At 44.8% G+C, this 19,419-nt stretch overlaps 1 long non-coding RNA gene across 1 annotated transcript in view; it reads right to left on the minus strand.

Moving 5' to 3' along the window:
• Positions 1-6,787: 6,787 nt before the first annotated feature.
• Positions 6,788-19,419, minus strand: part of LOC309646346 — a 218,325-nt gene continuing 205,693 nt past the window's right edge. The window contains exons 4-5 of the long non-coding RNA XR_014255307.1: positions 10,303-11,285; positions 6,788-10,042 (exon numbers count right to left, since the gene is read on the minus strand). This is a non-coding gene — a long non-coding RNA (uncharacterized lncRNA). The remainder of the gene's footprint in view (positions 10,043-10,302; positions 11,286-19,419) is intronic.

A 19,419-nucleotide genomic window follows, 5' to 3' on the forward strand; every position in this document is an offset into this window, starting at 1 on the left:
ATTATCATTATTACCCTATGCTTATATCAGCCCTTCATGTAGTAAGAAGAAATCGCCTGTCTTAAGACCACAGACTTTACACATATACACCAGTGCCCCATGTTGTTAAAATCAGAGCCACAAGGATAAAAGTGAGATCCAAGGTATTAACGGAAAACATCTCAATGGTCTGGCTCTACTCAATTTTCCTTAAAACGTGACTCTTAGAATTGTACATCCCAAGAACTGTGAAGAACAGTACAAATATATCATCTTCTTAATCTCCCTGCCTCCAGCCAAAGCGGTGCTTTGATCACACAGACAGACTGGGTTCCATAAGTTCTCTGGGGTGGGCGTGGGGACTCCATCACCTGCCATTGCCCACTGGCACTTTAGCCAGTTTCCCTCTGGCCCTTGCTCAGGCCTCACAACCCCTTTGCCTGTACATGAGTGACCCCTGCCCAGCTGTGCATTGCAGAGCGAACTGAGAACACACGTAACCTTGGAAGCCTTTCTGTATTCCACGGACCCTTTCTTGACTGTCTTTTACTGACATCTCCTCTTTCATCCTAGGCCACTGAAGGAAGAGGAGCCCAGCAGGCAGTAGGTGTGCCCACGACTGGGCTGACGCTGCTGTGTGGGTGGCCTCGGGCTGTCCTGCCGGATGAAGTGTCGCCCCAGCTCGGTTATTAAGCTTGTCTGGGAGTAGGACATGTGATCTAGATTCCCGCTCCATGAAGCACAGCATCAGTACCACCTGGGAGCTTGTTAGGAAAACAGCATCTCAGGCTCCAGCCCAGACCTGCTGAACCAGAATCCTCATTTTAACAAACCACGCAGGTGATGGATATGCATGGAAATTTGAAAAGCACTGATCTATAGGTTTTACGTGTCCAGACAGGTCGTTGAGTCATTCAAACAAATAGATGGTTACCAAGCACTGTGCAGGGATCTAGGAATATAACTGTAAATGGAAACCAGTCCTGATGCTCAAGGAACCCACGGTGGAGTAGTGAGGGAGACAGACTGTGACAACATAGTCTGCTAAGTGCTAATGTAAGGATAAGTGGAGGACGCTGTGGGACCATGGACAAGGGGCTCTATGATGGTTTTAAAATGTGTCCACAAACTCTCCTCCTTTCAAGAGGTAGAGCTTAGTTCTCTTCCCCTTGAGTGTAAGCCATATTTAATGCATCACTTCTAGCCAATAGAATATGACAGAAGCCACAGTATGTGACATCAGCCTCTGGGACATTGCCTTACCTTGTGCAAGCTGCTATAACAGAATGCCAGTGGCTGTTTTATAAACAACAAACATTTATTTCTCACAGTTCTGGAGACTGAACTGAAATCAGGGTGCAAACATGGTCAGGTTCTGGTGAGGACCCTCTTTCATGTTACAGACTGTGATCCTCTTGTCATATCCTCATATGGCGGAAAGAAGGAGAGGGAATCCTTGGGGTCCTGTTTATGAGGGCACTAATCCCACTCCCGAGGGTTCCACCCTCATGACCTAATCACCTCCCAAAATCCCCACCTCCTAGAATTGGGGGTTAGAACTTCATTATATGAATTTTGGGGGTACATAAACATTTAGTTCACTGCAGACATAAAAAGCATTGTAGCTTCCTCCCAGTTGTCTCTTGGACCACTCTGGGGAAGCCAGCTACCAAGTTGTAAGGACATTCAACAGTCCTATGAAGCAGCCCATGGGGCTAGGGACTGAGGCCTCCTGCCGACAGCCAAATGAGTGAGTTATTTTGAAAGCAGATCCTCTAGCCCTCATCAAGTTTCAGATGACTGCAGCCCCGGCCAATGTCAAGACTAAACTCACGAGAGACCCTGATCCAGAACAAGCCAGCTAAGCTACTCCTGAATTCCTGACCCACAGAAAACGTGAGATAATAAATATCTGTTGTTTTAAAGTGCTAAATTTGGGGGTAATTTTTAAAGCAGCAATAGAGAACTAATACAAGTACCTAACCACATCCTGAAGAAATATTCCTTCCCCAAAGGAAGTAATCTCTAAGACCTTAAGGATGAGTGGGAGTTAGGCAATATAGGCAGGAGAGAGTGTTCCAGAGAGGCCCACAGCATGTGCAAAGGTCTGCTAGGGAGTGCGTGGTACTTTGCAGGGACCACAAGTGATTCAGATAGTGAAGGGGGAATAGTGATGGATAACACTGGAGAGGTTGGCAGGGACCAGGTTATACAGGGCCATGAAGAGGAACCTCGACTATCATGAAGACCATGTAGGATTTTCATCAGCACAGCGCGACGTGGTCAGATTCATGCTTTGTAACATCTATCCTGGTATCTTAGGAAGACCAGGTTGGAAGCGAGTCCAGATGGGAAATGGGGAGACCAGAGAGGAGGCTACTGCAGAGCCCAGGTAGGGAACTATGGCAACTGGACTGAGGCAGGGCTTCTATAAACGTGACATGATTATTACTGCTTTCAGATGTGACCGCACAGGGGACAGGAGTCTTCTGTGTCTGCGCATGCATATTCATGCTCAGCATTTGCTGGCTGGGAGTATGCAACCTCAGGTAGGGTGTAGAGGTGGAAGGTAAGATAATAACAGAGTAATTGTGGACAGGCACACCTTATTTTATTCTGCTCCACTTTATTGCACTTCACAGATATTGCATTTTTTTTTTAAAAAATTGAAGGTTTGCAGCAACCCCACATCAAACAAGTCTACTGCATCATTTTTCCAACGGCATTTGCTCACTTCTCCATGTCACATTTTGGTAATTCTCATATTTCAAACTATTTCATTATTATTATATTTGTGATGGTGATCAGTGACCTTTGACGTTACTAGTACAACTCACTGAAGGCCCAGATAATGGTTAGGCTTTTTTAGCCATAAACTATGTTTTAATTAAGGTATGCAGATAATTTTTCTAGACATAATGCTATTGCACACTTAATAGACTACAGTATAATATAAACATAACTTTTATATGCACTGGGAAACCCAAAAATTTGTGTGACTTGCTTTATTGCAATATTCACTTTATTGCAGTGGTCTGGAACTGAACCTGCAACATCTCTGTCATGCCTCTGTCAGCACACTGGCGAGCACTGCCTACCACCTCCAGACACCAAAGCTGTGGAAATTTGGATCTTTCCTTGGAGAAAGCTCCAAGGGAAACTGAGTCCAAGAGGCCTCATTTTAGGAGGTGGAGATAATAAGAGCTCCTTCCTTGCCCCCTCACTCTCAAAAGACCTTTCTTCTGTCCAGAATAGTCAAATCTATAGAGACAGGAAGTAGATGAGCGGTTGCCTGGGGCTGCAGGTGAGGGTTGGGATATAAGATGGTGATAGCTAAAGGTTACAGTTTCTTTCGGAGGTGATGAAAACGTTCTAAAATTGACTGTGGTGATGATCTTTACATATGTGTGAATATACTAAAAACCACTGAATGGTCGAGTTCTATAGTAAGTGAATTATATCTCAATAAAGCTGTTTTTTAAAAAAAGACAAACTTTTTTTCATACTTAGTGGAGACTATAGAAGCATCGGATGGAAATGCTGCTTGACATTAAATCATATATTCATTTGATTATTGTTTACCTACCTCAGATAGAGGTACCTACCTCATGAGGACAGAAAATTTGTTTTATTCACCACTGGTTCTCCAGAGCCCAAAACAGAGCCTGACACATAGCAGGTGCTTGGGAAAGATTTGATGAATGAATGAACATCTTGACCAAGACTACCAGTCTCTTAAGCAAATCCTCTCCTTGTTCTAATGGAATAAGTGTCCTTCCTCCTTTCAAAGGTCTCTGGGGTGATACTGCCTTCTATAAGAGTAGCTTGGAGGAGGCTGCCACAATAACTTGTGATATTGGCATTCATGCAGAACCCTGATTCTTAGCAGCCTAGGGATCCAACCATCACACCAGGACGCTCTTCCTCCATTTGACACTATCCCTTTTAAACTAGCTAAGCAGCACCAGTTAACACTCATGAATCCGATTTTCATGAAATTGGACAAGCAGACACAGAAGTTCACAGAGCAGAACAAATTACTGGAAACCAGAGTGAAATACCTCTTCCAGCTTCTTAGCCTGCTAAGGGTCCTTCCAGTGGGAATTGGAAAGCAGGTAGCAGTTCAAATTCACCTTGCATGCAGACTGCTGTCTTACCATCATCAGAGGCTTGAGAAATGAAAGGTCATATAATAACAAGCCCTTTCAGGCTTGTTGGAGCTGGAGCACAGTGAATCAATCATGGCACCCCTTCTGGTTGGTAATTCCTGATGCCTGGCCACACACATACGTCCTCTCATTCATCCTTGAGATTTGAGCAGAAATGGAATCTTCCATCTGATGACTGAGAATATGAAGGTAAAAGGGGTCAGCTGACTGGCTAATGGACCCAGAGTTGGTGGAGTCCTTGCAGTAAACTGGCTAAGCCTGTGAATTTTGTTTTTTTGTTTTGTTTTGTTTTAGTTTGGTTTGTTTGTTTTTAAAGTTTTATCCAAGTAGAGTTGACTTACAATGTTATGTTAATTTCTGCTGTACTGTATAGCAAAGTGACTCAGTTATACATATATATATTCTTTTTCATATTCTTTTCCATTATGGTTTATCACAAGATATTGAATATAGTTCCCTGTGCTATACACTAGGACCTTGTTGTTTATCCATCCTGTATATACTAGTTTGTATCTGCTAATCCCAAACTCCCGATCCTTCCCTCCCCCACCCCACCTCCCCCTTTGCAACTGCAAGTCTGTTCTCTATGTCTGTGAGTCTGTTTCTCTTTCGTAGTTATGTTCATTTGTGTCATATTTTAGATTCCACATATAAGTGATATCATATGGTATTTGTCTTTCTCTTTCTGACTTACTTCACTTAGTATGATAAAATCTAGGTCCATCCCTGTCACTGCAGATGGCATTATTTCATTCCTTTTATGGCTGAATAGTATTCCATTGTGTGTGTGTGTATATATATATATATATATATATATATATATATACCATGTCTTCTTTGTCCATTGATCTGTCGATGGACATTTAGGTTGTTTCCATGTCTTGGCTATTGTAAATAGCTCTGCTATGAACATAGGGGTGCATGTATCTTTTTGAGCTAGAGTTTTGTGTGGGTATATGCCCAGGCATGTAAGCCCATGAATTTTGAAGTCAAACCCAAGTTTGAATACTAACTTTGCCAATCACTCTCTGACCTCAGGCTGATTAGCTATCTCCAAGACTCAGTTCTCTCATCTACAAATTAAGTAGCAACTACAAATTAACTTCTCAGTGCTAAATAAGATAATGCATATAAAGCATTTATCACAGGTCATGGCAAAAAGTATATTCTCAATAAACGTTAGCTTGAAAAGAAACCACTTAGGCTCTTTCTATCCTATGTTTTGTGAAAAACTCTAATACACCATGTTCTGATCAATAACCATCCCAAGCCTTCAATTCCCTTCCCTAATTCCTCCTGAATGAACCTCAGGTCAGATGATAAGATGGGCATTCAATCCACAATGCATATATCCCTTCACCTGACATTTTCTGAAGGATGAATGGATAGATGAAGAGATAGATGGGTGATTGAGAATTAGTCATTGAATTACTGAACGAATGTGGAGGTGAATGGATGAGTGGCTAACAAAATTAATGAGTTAATGAATAAAAAATAGCTAACATGTATATTACAACCTCTGTGCACCATATAAAGGTCTTTAGTTGGATTGTGTTTCAGGTCTTGCCCAATGGTCCCATTCCCAGTGATACTTTCCACCATGCTCTCACAAATAATGTCAGCTTCTCTATCTCCCTCCATAGTATTAATATATTTTTATATTTTTATTGTCTGTCTATTCCTACTAGAATATAATCTCCATGAGGGCAGGGATTTTTTGTCTATTTTATTTACTTTGGTGCCTTCAGCACCAAGTATAGTACCTGACAAATAGGGAGCTCTAACCCTGGATAAATATTTGTTAAATGTATGCTGTACCTTAATGCTCTCAGCCAACCAATGAGGAAGGTACAATTTTTGTTCTTGTGTGACAAATGAAGAAACTGAAACCCAGAAGTATAATTTGTCCAAGGGCATACAGCTAATAAGTGACAGAGCCCAGATTCCTACTGACCCTAAAGGATACTCTTGACTATTGTCAAAAAGAAACAACAGGCCCAAAATGGAGTCACTTGCGCTAAGCCCACATCACCACCGAACCAGGGCTTGATACCTAACCTAATTACAGTTTCAACCTCCCCCAGAAATGTAGTCTTAACCAGTCAGTTTGGAATTTCCTGGACAGTGCCAATGAACTAATCTGCCACATAGACCCTCTCCATTCCCCCAGAGAAAGATGAGGTAATCAGCCCTTTCCTTATCCCTTCCCACTTCTGCCCTTAAAAGCCTTTCATTTTATACAGCTCCTCAGAGCTCCTTTCTACTTGCTGGATGGGATGCTACCTGATTTATGAATTGTTCAATAAAGCCAATTAGATCTTTAAAATTTACTCAGTTGAATTTTCCTTTAACACTATTAAGCAGCATTACCTCATTTTAGAATGAATGAATGCAGGTCAACTCTTTTGAAGACTTTCCCTGGCTTCAGTTGAAGTTCTAACAACAGAACACAGCTGGTCCTTACCTATCTTTTTCTTCCCAGGAGGAACCATGATTGAACAAGGATTGCTGAGCTTTGCTGAGAAGAGAAGGGGAGGTGCTAGCTTTCCTAGAGGCAGGCCAGACGCAGAAGTGTGGTCAGGGAGTGATGGACTCGAGTCTCTTTGTTTCAGCTTACAAACTTCAATTGGCTGCTGAGAAACTGTACAAAGGGAGGCCCATTAGAAGCCCTCAGAACCCACACACAGTTACATAATATCAGGCCCTTCCTTTATAGAAATGTAAATAGTGCAAGTCCAAGACCGGCCTGTAATTTGTGCTGCCTGGGATAAGGGGATTTCTGTTTGGAGCCCCCAAGAAATCCCATCTCATGGGGGATTGGCTGTGGAGGAACCAAAGGATTGGGGGAGGGGTCTTCCTTCGGTGCCACTTCCAAAGGACTTGAATATTAATATGCAATCCAATCCCCACTCCACAATAACCAAATCTTACACAATCGGTACCCACACTAATTAATTCAGTGATCCTGTTGTGTTATTTCTAGGACTGCTTTTCTGGCATTTCCGATCAATACACAGGGAAAGCGATTTTATGGCCCCAAATGTTGCAAAACCATGACATTTTCCCCATCAAGTTAAGTAAGTACCTCTCACTCCTGGAACTATTTCCTGATCTGTACTTAGCAAACCTAATTCAAACAAGGGGGTCACCAGGAGTAACTAAGTAATCTCTGGGTGGCCCTGTATACCCCAAGCCAGCTTTGGTTGGAATCTCCTGATATGGACAAGAACACGATTCCTGGTCAGCAGAGAAAGGTAGGTTTTATGATTCGTTGTTCCAAATGACAAGTGACTTGTAGCCAGGATAAGTCACCCACAACTACCTAACCCATGGCAATAACAATGCCTTACAGTCAATACATTTTATTCCACACGTATTTATAGAGCATCTACTATGTGCTAAACACACAGTTTAGTTTTCAAGGGGATGAGGGTACAACAGTGAACCAAAGACACAGCAGCCCCATCCTCTTGGAGTTTACATTGTAAGAGAGCAGAGAGGTAATATATATGTAAATAAATAATATCAGTTATTGACAAGGCCTATGAAGATAAAGCACAGTGATACGATAGAGAAGGCGTGAATAAGGAGAAAGGCAATCACACACCTTGACTGAACCAGGACTATTGTCCTGGCTTAATTGTTATAGAGGCCCTTTCACTCCTATAAGTGCTCTAGATTTGATCATAAATTATATGGTCACCTTATTAGTGATCCTATAGTCATTGGCTACATTAGACAAGGTGGTCAGGGAAGGCCTCTCTGAGGAAGTGACAATTCTGCTACAGCCTGAATAATGAAAATAAGTCACCCCGGGAAGGGTATCCTCGGCTGAAAGGACCAGAAGTACCAAGTCTGGAGGGAGAAATGAGTTTGACTTACTGGAGAAACAAAGAGGTCAGTGTAGCAGAACCACGGTGAACGGAAGGGAGGGTACGAGATGAGATTGTAGAGATGAGCAGGGGTCTGATAGATCTTAAATTTAATTCTAAGTGGTATGGGGACCCATTGGCAGTTTTAAGCAAAGGGGTGACATGAGTCAAAATTTTAAAAGATGGCTCTGGCTGCCACAAGGAGAATGGATTTTAAAAGGCCGTGGGTCAAACAGAGGGATCAATTGAGATGGTATTGCCACAGCCAAGGTGATGGAAGGTGAAGGCTTGAAGGAAGATGGTAGCGGTGGAGACGAAGAAACAGAAACAGACTCAGGCATGTTTTTGAGGGAGAGCTCATTGGACTTACCGATGGCTTAAATGCACAGGGCATGAGAGAAGGGGAAGAATTCTCACTTTTGATGGGAGCAACTTTGGGACTGGGACGCACGGGGCCCAAGAGTTGAGTGGAGACAAGACAGACTGAGCACAGAGCGAGTAGGGGCGATTTGAGGAGGGGCTGCTGTGAGCCAGGCACTGCAATGATTACTGTACACCTGAATCTCGTTAATCCTCACAGCAACCCCATAAGGTAGACAAAAAATGGGAGCAAGGATTCACCGCCCCAAAATATACCTCTTTAGCATAAAGATTATTTTAGGCTGATTATTTTTAAGAAACAGCAGACGTAGGAAAAGTTCTGAAAGCAGAGTAGAAGTTATCCTTTTGTAAGAGACATTTATACTTATGAGGGAAATCTTCATCTGTAAGGGTGTCTCTCTCTCAGTACCAGGAAGAAAAGGTGGTTCTAAATCACAAGAAACTCTTATCTAGGGAGAAAGTGACTTAAATCTGTATAAGAACCACACCCTTGTTTACTAAGCTTTGCCTGATAACCTCCCATACCTGAACCATCCCCTCCAACATCTTCCTTTTTCTTTAGCTGGAGACGGTTTTTAAGGTAATGGCTTGGGCCATGTTGGGGAGTTACTCAGTTTTCCTCAGTATCTCCCATGTATACAGAAGGTATACATGTTATTAAACTTCTGTTTGTTTTTCTCCTATTTATTTGTCTTTTATTTCAGCGGTTGGGAGGGGAGGTCCTCAGCCAGGAAACTAGAAAGGTAGAGGGAAAATTACTTTTCCTCCCCTACAATACCATTATTGCCTCTGTTTCACAGGTGAAGGAATAAACCTCGAAGATGATACATGATTTGCACGTGTAACTAAGCTGTGGTTCAAAGATGTGCACCAGGATTCATGTAATATCACATCCTAGAGGAAATAGGGCAGAATTTCACACTCATACATACACACACACACACACACACACACACACACACACACACACAGACTGGCCCCATTTTGCCCAGATCTAGGATTTTTACTTTGAAATAATCTTTAGATAATATTTCAGTGGTTGGATGGAACTAACCTTAGGGAAATGTTACAAGGCAATACTTTAGAGGAGGGCGAGGAGGAGGAATTTCCAGGGTAGGGCTGTACCTTCCTTTCAGACTCTAAAGAATAGGAAACTCAGTCCAAAGTCTTGGCCGAGCAACTGAAAGAACCTCCAAAGATAATGTTAAAGAACAAAATCCAACAGAGTAATTTTTTAACATTTTTCTTGGTTTTATTCCATGATTCATGAATCATGCATCATCTAGCACATAGAAAGGAGCTCTGAGGCTCTGTACGAAATGAAAGACTTTTATAGGCAGAAGGGAGCAGAACAAGGAAGTTATACTAGACAAACTAGGATTGGTCATGGCAACGTCACTTTCCTCCAGGGGCTGGTGAGGGTCTATCAGCGATGGCCTCACTAGTGCTGAGCAGGTGATCCCTGATTACGTTAAGATTCCACTTCCGGGAGGGCTGAAACTGTGGTGAAATTGAATCTCAGTTTGGTGATGTAGGGCTTAGCATAAGCGACTCCATTTGGGGACTGTGTTGTCTTGTTTTTAACAATAATACATTCCAGGAAAAAGGCTTAGAACGAAGGATCCAGCCTCCAGGATGGTGCTAGAATCACAGGATGAATAGAGAGCTTTTTTCAAGAACCTTAAATTCTCCACTTGAGCCAAACCATTTCCTTTTGAAATCCCAAGCCCTACTAAGATCCCCCCCAACTCTGAAGCAGACAGAACACTGACGTCAGAAGAGATTTCCACAGGCCCATCGCATGGACCAAAGCTTGTTCGCCACTGGAGAGTCCCAGCATCCTGGAACGTCTGCTTTGTCCAGATGGGACTGTCTGTTGCAAACCTCACTGTTAGTCTCACCTTGAGAGTATCTGGCTTTAATCCAAACTGGTCCTGACCAGTCCAGCCTTTGGTGACAGCACCATCATTTCTCCCAGGGGCCATGCTTTCTCCCTGCCATCTGGCAGGGAATTATTTGATTAGCTGAAATACAATGAAAGTTGGGCTCAGGGAGGAGAGGAGAGAATCCACCATGGTCTCAGGAAACAAGAGGAGGCTGGACACAGTTTAAGACAAATCCTATTAGCAATAACACGGATCTGTGGAAAGATTCTGTTCAACAACTCTGAGGACAGACAGGAATGTGACAGGAGAGAAGTGCTGAACCTGTCAGGTTAGATGATAAAAAATCAGTTCACTTTCAATTTTCTAGATGTGGGATCAGTGCCGCTATTCTTGTTGCTTTTAGCCTCAGAGAGAGTGACGCCAGCCCAGAGGTTGTCAAAGCCCTCACAGAGCAGGAGTATTTGCTTTTTTTTAAAATGAAAACATAGCTGCGGCCTCAGCGTGGAAGATTCCACCTCCCAGAAGGCATTTTGGAAATGTGTGGAAGCTTTGGGTTGTCTGATTGTTGGAGGTACAGTGCCAGGCATATTGAGAGCGTGGGACCCATGCCACAGAGAGGACCACTTCAGCCCATGCAGAATTGCCCAAGTCCCAGCTGACTTTCTAATGTCCCTCTGGACACTCAGTCAGTGAAAAACTTATTTATAAAGTCTACTTTCCCTAGAAACACAAACTTAATTTTTCACAGTCTTAATTTATACTGAAATGTCTGTGGACTAAATTGTAAACCTCACTTTGTTTTATTAAGAACACTACCAGCAGTTCCTTTACTATTTCAGGAACCCCCATCACTGGTGGCGAAGCCACTCAAGGTACGAGAGTCCCCAGTAAAACACATCTGTGTCAGTTGGTTTCTGCAAGCAACCCATTCGTGGTGAGTCTAGATAGAGATGCAAGAATCTGCCTTCATCATCTCTTCTATATTCACAGCCAAGCAGCTACCTATTGAAATACAAATTATTTTATACAAATTACTTTTCTGTTATTCTCCTGTATAATATAGTTAAGGCATTCTTTAACTTTTTATGAAATTATGTGTAAGTGAGTTATATAACCTATGAATTTCATTTCATGTAAAGGGGACATCACAAAATATTAGTTATGAAAAAAGGGCATTGAGTCTGACAAGGTGGAGAACCATAGAAATACAATGAAACAACATTATTAAAGAAAATTTTGAAGAAGGAAAAAAAATCACCCTAGTCAGCCATTTTCAGTCTTTCAATATTCCTTCCCAGTCCTCTTTCCCACACATACCCACTTTTGAAGAGTTGCAATTATAGTTCACATAACTATATAGTCCTAGCTGCAATCATAGTTGCAATTAAAGGTTGGCTATTCGCAGCGACCCTTTAAGGAAATCCATTTGATGGATATGGAATCTGAGGCTCAGAGAATTTCCGTATCTTTGCAGTATTTATGAGCACCTGAGCCAAGTCTTCACTCTAACTTTGATTTCAAAATGAGCTGCTCCCAAACCAAAGTCTGTTTTCAGAATAAATGTTAGCTTTTGCTGGAGCAAATGATTCTTGGATACAAACAGTAGGGGCCAAGGATTTGGGAAAAGGAGAAGACTGGGAGGAGGTGGAAAAGAAAGAAACAATGGAGGGGTAGAAAGTGGAGGAGGAAAATGTGGAGGGAGCCTGACGAATAAGGGAGGTGGAGAGGGTATGGATGGAAGGGGAGGAGAGAGAGAGAGAGCAGGAAGGGGATAGGTGAGTAAGTTCGATGTTGTTTTCCCACAGGAAAGAAAACATGATTTAATTCTAGAAATTTACAAGCCAAGATGAAACAAAAACGCAACGTGGAAAACCAAACAAGACCAGCCATCCAAGACTACGTGGTCACGACCCAGGGCAACCCAAACCAGCAGCAGGTGTGTCCAGTCCGGGCAGGATCTGGGTCTGTTTCCAGCGCCTGCCCCTAGTCTTGACTGAACCTCGTCAGCTGGCCCTCCCCAGGGCTGGCCTGGGGTCCACTCTGAACCTCAGAACTTGAGGCTGAAGGCGAGGCCTGCAGCTAAGGCCCCCTGGTTTGTGGAGGCCGACGCCCAGCCGGCTGTAACCCAGGCCTTCCTCAGGGGGCTGCAGGCAGGTGCCGCCCTTCACTCTTCGCTGCTCGCTCTTGATGGGCCACGTCGGGAACACTGGGGGGCCGATGGGCTGGGGGAGCTCATGGCAACAGTCGTGCACGAGGCTGTCTTCCGAGTGGACCCTCCACCCTGGGAAGCAGGTCACGGGTGGAGGCCCAGGTCTGAGAAAGGCGCTTGTTACGGGGGTGCTTGGTGAAGGTCATCTTCTTGACTGCGGGGAGGTCTTTGTAGCCAGGCTAGATTTTCTCACGGGGGGTCCACAGGTCCTCAAACACTATGTTGAGCTAATTGATTTCCACCTCCCCGGGGAATAGTGGCTTCTGAGTCAGCGGCCCTCCCAAAGATGCAGCCTACAGACCGCGTGTCCACTGGTGTCCTATTCCTCGGCACCAAGCAATCTCTCTGAGGTGCAGCACCACGGGGTCACGCTGACCAGGTGTGACCTTCGGTAAGGGTGTGGCCAGACTCGCACCTGAGGACGCCCGCCCGGCTCAGCAGCAGTTTGGACTTCTGTGCTGGATCCAGTTTGTCCTGCAGACGCTTCGCCAGTGTAGCAGCTGGAGGGAGCATCAGGCTCTTCACCTCCCCGAGGAAAGGCCGCTTCACGGTCTCCGTCAGGCTCGAGGTCATGGTGTACGCAGCTCATCACGGCGTAGATCTGTCCACGCTGCTGCCCATGGCCGTCCCTCCGACAGGTGATAACGCTGGGGTGCTGGGCCTTGAGGATGAGGCTGACCTTCCCCAGCAGCGTAATCAGAAGCCCTCCTTCTTCTCCACTTGCAGCCCCTTCAGAGCCGCAATCCGTCTGTTTTCTTGTCCTGTGCTCTGTGCACCGCCCCGTCAGTGCCTCCTTCCATCCTGGCCAGGCCCTGGTTTCTTCCGACGGCCCTGCAGGCACGTGGGTGCTGGGCGGCTCCTGTCTGAGCTCAGTGGGCGCCTAGGTTGGGAGTCGCAGGAGGTCTCCTCGGGTCCCGGTGCTGCTCTGCAGGGAGCCCTCACCCACCGCACGCCTCCCTCCCCTTCTTCACTTTCCCCAGCCCTCGGTCAAACTGTGACTCCGGAACAACTACAGTATGGTTTTCTTTCCCTCCCTCTTCATCTCCACTCATTTCGGGTCCAGACGGGTCCTCGGACTTGCCCCCCGCCCCCTCCACCCCCCACGGCTCCCCCCCTGCGCACTCTCCTCTCCGCCCCCCTCCCCACCCCACGCCCAGCTCCTCTTCCTCCTCAGAACCTGAGCTGGATTCCACGGGCAAGGAGTCAGCTCAGCCGGTTCTCCTTTCAACGTCGCCGATCCCGTGTAAGGCAGACAGCAGGTCTCTCTCCCCCACTTCCTCCTCTTTTACGGGCTTCGCGCGGGGCCCCAGCTCACGCGGCTGTGTCCAGTGGCCGTGCCTTCACGTAACGTCACGTCCGCTCTCAGGTCCGGGGGCGGATGTGCAGCCTCGCGCTCCCTGCGCTCCGGCTCCTCCTGCTGCCTCATCGTGCTTCCTCTCTAACTGCTCCGGGTGGCCCCGCCTCTCCTGGAATGTTCTCTTGCCATCTCCCTCCTCCTTTGTCTTTCTCATTCCAGCAGGCTTTATCCTGTCCTCCTCAGTTTTCTTTCACTCCAGCAAGCTTCCCGCCTTCTGCTGAATGACTACGCTGCCTGCATTTCTCTTTTCCCCTTTCCTGTGATGAGCCTTTTCTTCCTGAAACATTTTCCAGGGTGGTTTGATAGCCAAAGAATCATCGTCCTCTCCTCTATCTTCCACGGAATCCTCTCTTGTGTAGGACAAGACCCTCTTCGCTATGTCCCTGAGGTGGTGCCTCAACTTCCCTTCCTCAAAGGAATCACACTTCGCATCTGGGTCATCAGAATTTTTTTAAGGGTTTTATCTCTGCTTTCTCCCCTTGTTCCTTCCATAGCTCCTTTGCCTGAAGACTTTCATCTAAAGCTTTCACTTTCCAAGAGTTCTTTGCCTCACCCATTTGAGTTAAAACACCCTATGCTGCCATCACTGGTCTCAGAACCTGAGACCAGAACCTGGTCACTTCCTGTGTTAGCACAGACTGATTTTTTTAAACCAATCTAAGTTATTTATTTAAGCCATCTCCTGCCATCAACAAAAGGAGGGAAAATCAGTATGCTGGTAGGAAGGGAAGGAGACGCGGAGGGGAGAAGCTGGAGGAGATGGAGAGTGGAGAGATGGGAGGGGGGACTATAGGTGAGACACTTCTCTCTGTGTCTACTTTTCCATTTGCATGTCTGCCTCATAATTGCACAAGGTTGTAGTAAGGCCAACCAGCATGCTAGATGGGAAAGAACACTGGAAAAGTTCAAAGGCCTGACACAGAGGTGGAAAGGGCCATGTTCTAGCTTCTTGTGGAGACCTCGCCACTGGATACTCCACACACCGCAAGCCCAAGTGGGTATGTTTGTGGTTATTCTGTGTGTGCCTCCTCTCACATCCCCACCTACAAAGAGGTAATTTCAGAGGAAGCAACTGAAATCCACCCATCACCAAGCAACTCATATGCTATGATTTCCCCCCAGCCTACTGCCATTCCCGTGCTACGAGAATAGCCTTGGCCAGACCAGAGGGATGTACAAAGCATTTGTCACTGAGGTCCACTGAATTCTATTAGCAATTTTCTCCTTTGTTAGCAATTTCACATTGCATATTAGCATTCATTTTCATATCATATTAGTATTCATCACAAAAGGCTAATCCCGTTAGCACTTTTTACGTTGTGTTAGAGAAAACAAATAATCGCTTTGTACCAATGCGTCACTGCAACAAGAATGGCCTTGTTCATCTGCTGCTTTTCTATTTACTCCAGATCTGCCCCACCTCTCTCAGCAGAATTACCTACTAATAGAGAACACTCATGGATTTAGACTCTATGAGCCACGTGAGCTATTCCAGAGCTGGGATTTGCCCTTCCAAAAATTCCCATTCATTTAATATTTATTGAGCTTATACCTGTACCAGGTATTGTGTTAAATGCTGGAGATGGAGTGGCTAGTAAGACTCTATGAAAAAAAGACAAATAAATATTTTCCTCAGGTTACAGTAATATATAAACAAATTGCAAGGGAATGTTTAAGCAAACTTTTTTAAAGCACTTTGTACCTGGTTGAACCTATAAGAAATAATCCTGCATTTTTATTATATTTCATAGTTCAAGATTGTCCTTATTCCTGATTTGTTTCTGAACAAGTAAGGTGTTTTGAGCATTTTGAGGTTTGCAAATGTGGAAATTTAGAGAATGAACACAAAATTTAAATAGCTTTTACTTCTTTAAAACAATGAGCCTACTTTCTTATATTTTCAGATTTTCTCAAAGTAAAATTGACCACTCCTCACTTATTAGGTTCAGATACTGAAATTATTGCAATTTCTGGTAAATGCCTCATTTACCAAAGGAATGGCTATTAGAAACTTTATGTGGGTATGTCACCTGCAGGTCCCCATGGTTATGCAGATAAAATGTAAAGATGGGGGAAAGAGACTTTGTCAACTGTAAAGCTTGCTACAGATGTGTAGAGCTGTAAGTATAAATCAAGTTGATGCCTTGTGCCAGGGAAAAACACGATGAAGACCAAGAGTTCTTAAATACTCTCGTGCAGAAGAAATCTTCAGCTGTCTGGTGAAGCCTATGAAACCCATCTCAGAAAAATTGGGTTTTTAGATGTATAAAGTGAAGTACACAGTGATTCAAAAGAAACATTATATTGAACTACAGTCACCACAATATTTTTTTAAATTATGATAAACCAATATATGAGGTTCTTTTTAAAAAAAATTAATGGAAAACTTAATCCAGTTGAATGACTAGCTGCTCCAGTAATGACTGGTACTCTTGAAGAGCTTAGTTAAAGAACTCACTCATTACTTAAACACAGATCAAGGTAAAGAGAGGCCTGGTCCATAGAGGTGATGATGATGAGGATGAGGATGAGGATGAGGAGGATGATGATGATGACAGCAATAACTCTATGACCTTTTGGACCCCAGTTCTTCACCCCTTTCTGTATCCACACACTTGCCATAAAACTTTGCAATTCATCCTACGAAAGGGAGGGTGTATTTCCTACTCTGACTTTGGGCTCAACCATGCAACTTGCTTTGGTCAATGGGATATTAGCAGACATGACACAGGAGGGATTTGAAATGTGCTTGTGTGGTTGGGCAGACCCTCTATAACTCTACCATCACCATGAGAAGAGCTTTCCCTGGGTATTTGCCTCCCCTTCAGCCTGGGCACCAGAATAAACACATGAGGATCAGAGCCACCCTATCCTGAAGTGAAATAGATCCTTATTATTGTATGCCATTGAGATTCTGTAGATGTTTGTTATGCAGCAATAGCTGACTAATACATGGTGGTGAGGGCAATGATAATAATAATAAACATATTTACTTCTATTTATAGAGCGTATGAGGGCCCTGGGTAGCGACATCCGAGTTCCTTCAAATCCAGGCTCTGCAACTTACTATGTGATTAGGGCATTCCACCTCTCTTAATCTCAGTGTCCTCATCTGTAACATAAGAATCATATTTATCTTACAGTGTAGTTATGAAGAATAAATGGGGTGATGCCTATTAGGTGCCTGGTACAGAGTAAGCACTCAATAAAATAAGAAGAAGGGGAGGAAAGGAAGAAGGAAGGAAGGAGAGGGAGGGAGGAAGGAAGGAAAGTTCATGAAAACAGAAAGTTCACGTGGAAACGTGGGCAAAGATTCACAGGTCACACTTCACCTGCCTCGGAATTCTTTCCACCCAGCCTGGACTCTGAACAGCATGCTGTGCCATCCTCCCTGCGCCTCCAAGGCAGACAGCGTTTCCAGGAGTACCTACCATGCCTGGTGTTCAATGCTCTCACAGGCTTCTCTTCCTTTTAAACGGGTTGCCACAGGAATAGAGCTCCTGTACTGGCAAAAGACTGGCAGAAGGAATGAGGGGGGGGGGAGGAAATCCACCCTCATGTATTCTCACTAGGAAATTATCCCTAGCCTTTGATATATTAAAATTGAAGAGCCGGTAAATGCTGGTTGTCATGGCAACATCTTGCATGCTGCCCCACGCCCGGTGGTGTAAGTTCACTTTCCTTTGGGTGTTGCGGCCTAATTAACTGTTATTTTTGTCAGTGTGGAGGAAGAGCCCACACTTGGGGGGTTTGGTGGTGATTGCAGTCCCTGTGGACTAAGTTAATTTTCATAGGCTACAAAGAGAGAAATGGCTGAGCCCCAATCATATTTATAGTCTCAGGAAAGTTTCCAGTGTTTAAGTAAGAGTCAGAGAAAATATTCGCATACACCCCAACTTCTGTCTTTGGCAATTTCAATTTCTCTAGCAATCGCAAAACTTATTTGGGATGGAGAGGGGATAATCGGCAGCAGTTAAGCCACACCAAGGAACAGTCCTTTGTTCCTGGCTCCAGCTGACTTTGCACCCCTGCCCCACGACCACCCCACCAGGCACACATACACTCATGTGCCTGGCCTCATTGGAATGTCTAGCTTTGCACCATCATCCTGTGCAGTTGGTACCACGCACTAACAGCGCGCAAGCAAAGCTAGCAGGGACATGTGAAAGCCACTTAATGTATATCTCTATCTCCACACCCAACTATGTCTCAGTTATGCCAGCCAACTAGGTGGATCCAGCCAATTCCCTAGAGATCTCCAGGAAAGAATTCCATGTTGCCACAAGCCCGAACGTCAGAAAGCTGTCTTGTCACAATTTAAACCAATTTGTTTTCAATTTGGATTCTTAGATGAGCTGGAGATGACCTGTTATAATATGAATTGCTCAACTCATCTCTTTCTTGATTTTTTTTCTGCTTCCTGCCACGTGTTTTTATAAATTTATTAATTTATTTATTTATTTTTGGCTGTGTTGAGTCCTTGTTGCTGCACGCGGGCTTTCTTTTAGTTGTGGCAAGCGGGGGCTACTCTTCATTGCAGTGCATGGGCTTCTCATTGCGGTGGCTTCTCTTGTTGCAGAGCACGGGCTCTAGGCATGCGGGCTTCAGTAGTTATGGCACACGGGCTCAGTAGTTGTGGCGCGTGGGCTTAGTTGCTCTGCGGCATGTGGGATCTTCCAAGACAAGGGCTTGAATCCGTGACCCCTGCATTGGCAGGCGGATTCTTAACCATTGCACCACCAAGGAAGCCCTGCCACCTGTTTTGAAAAACTGGAGACTCCCTCTTCTTCAGGAAAGAGGAAAACAAATTTTGCACTGCTAAGAATGCGGGTTTCAGTCTTAGGAGAAATAGGCTCTTCCTGAGGGGCCGGGGGTGGGGAGCGATTGGTAATATAGCATATGCTTTGAGGGCTAAAGAACATAGAAGACATGGGTGGAAATTGAAGTGAATCTGGGAAGAGGGGAAAAGTAGAAGAAACCCTGGATTGGGGCCCTAGATGCGTTGAATCTAATCCCCAAAATCTGTCTTAGGAGGTGTAGTGGGCATTCTTTGTGACCACTCTGCTCCTTTGCATATCCTTTTTTGTTGGGAGATTTCTCCACTTTATGGTATAAGCTTAACACTCTCTTTCCCGGCAACTTTTGCAGCAACGCGACAGGCGTGTGGCATAGACCCCTCCAATCAGCCATACCCGTGCAAGACTTTGAAGGGGAAGCTGGTTGTCCCCGAGGATCCACTCTGGGGAGGGGAGCAGCAGGAATGCTCAGCCTCCAGAGGCCAGAAAGGCAGAGATCCTTGCAATAGCATCCCTCGCCCGGTGCCAACCGTTGGACCAGGGTGTCTGGGTCAGGGTAAGCCCCTTGGTCATTGCCCTTGCACAAGGCTGTGGTGCCATTTCAGCGATGCTTCTGAATCTATGGCCTCTAAGCCAGGTTCTTCGGAGATTCCTTGAGTGTGCGTGACAAATATTCTTTAATGAAATCTTTGTGTGTGTGTGTGTGTGCACGCGTTATGTATTTGTTCAACATAGCTGATCGGGGCTTAGAAGTAGAATGAGGCTGGTTC

The sequence above is a fragment of the Balaenoptera physalus genome (genome assembly GCF_965194825.1).
Source record: "Balaenoptera physalus genome assembly, chromosome: 16".
Classification (NCBI taxonomy): domain Eukaryota; kingdom Metazoa; phylum Chordata; class Mammalia; order Artiodactyla; family Balaenopteridae; genus Balaenoptera; species Balaenoptera physalus.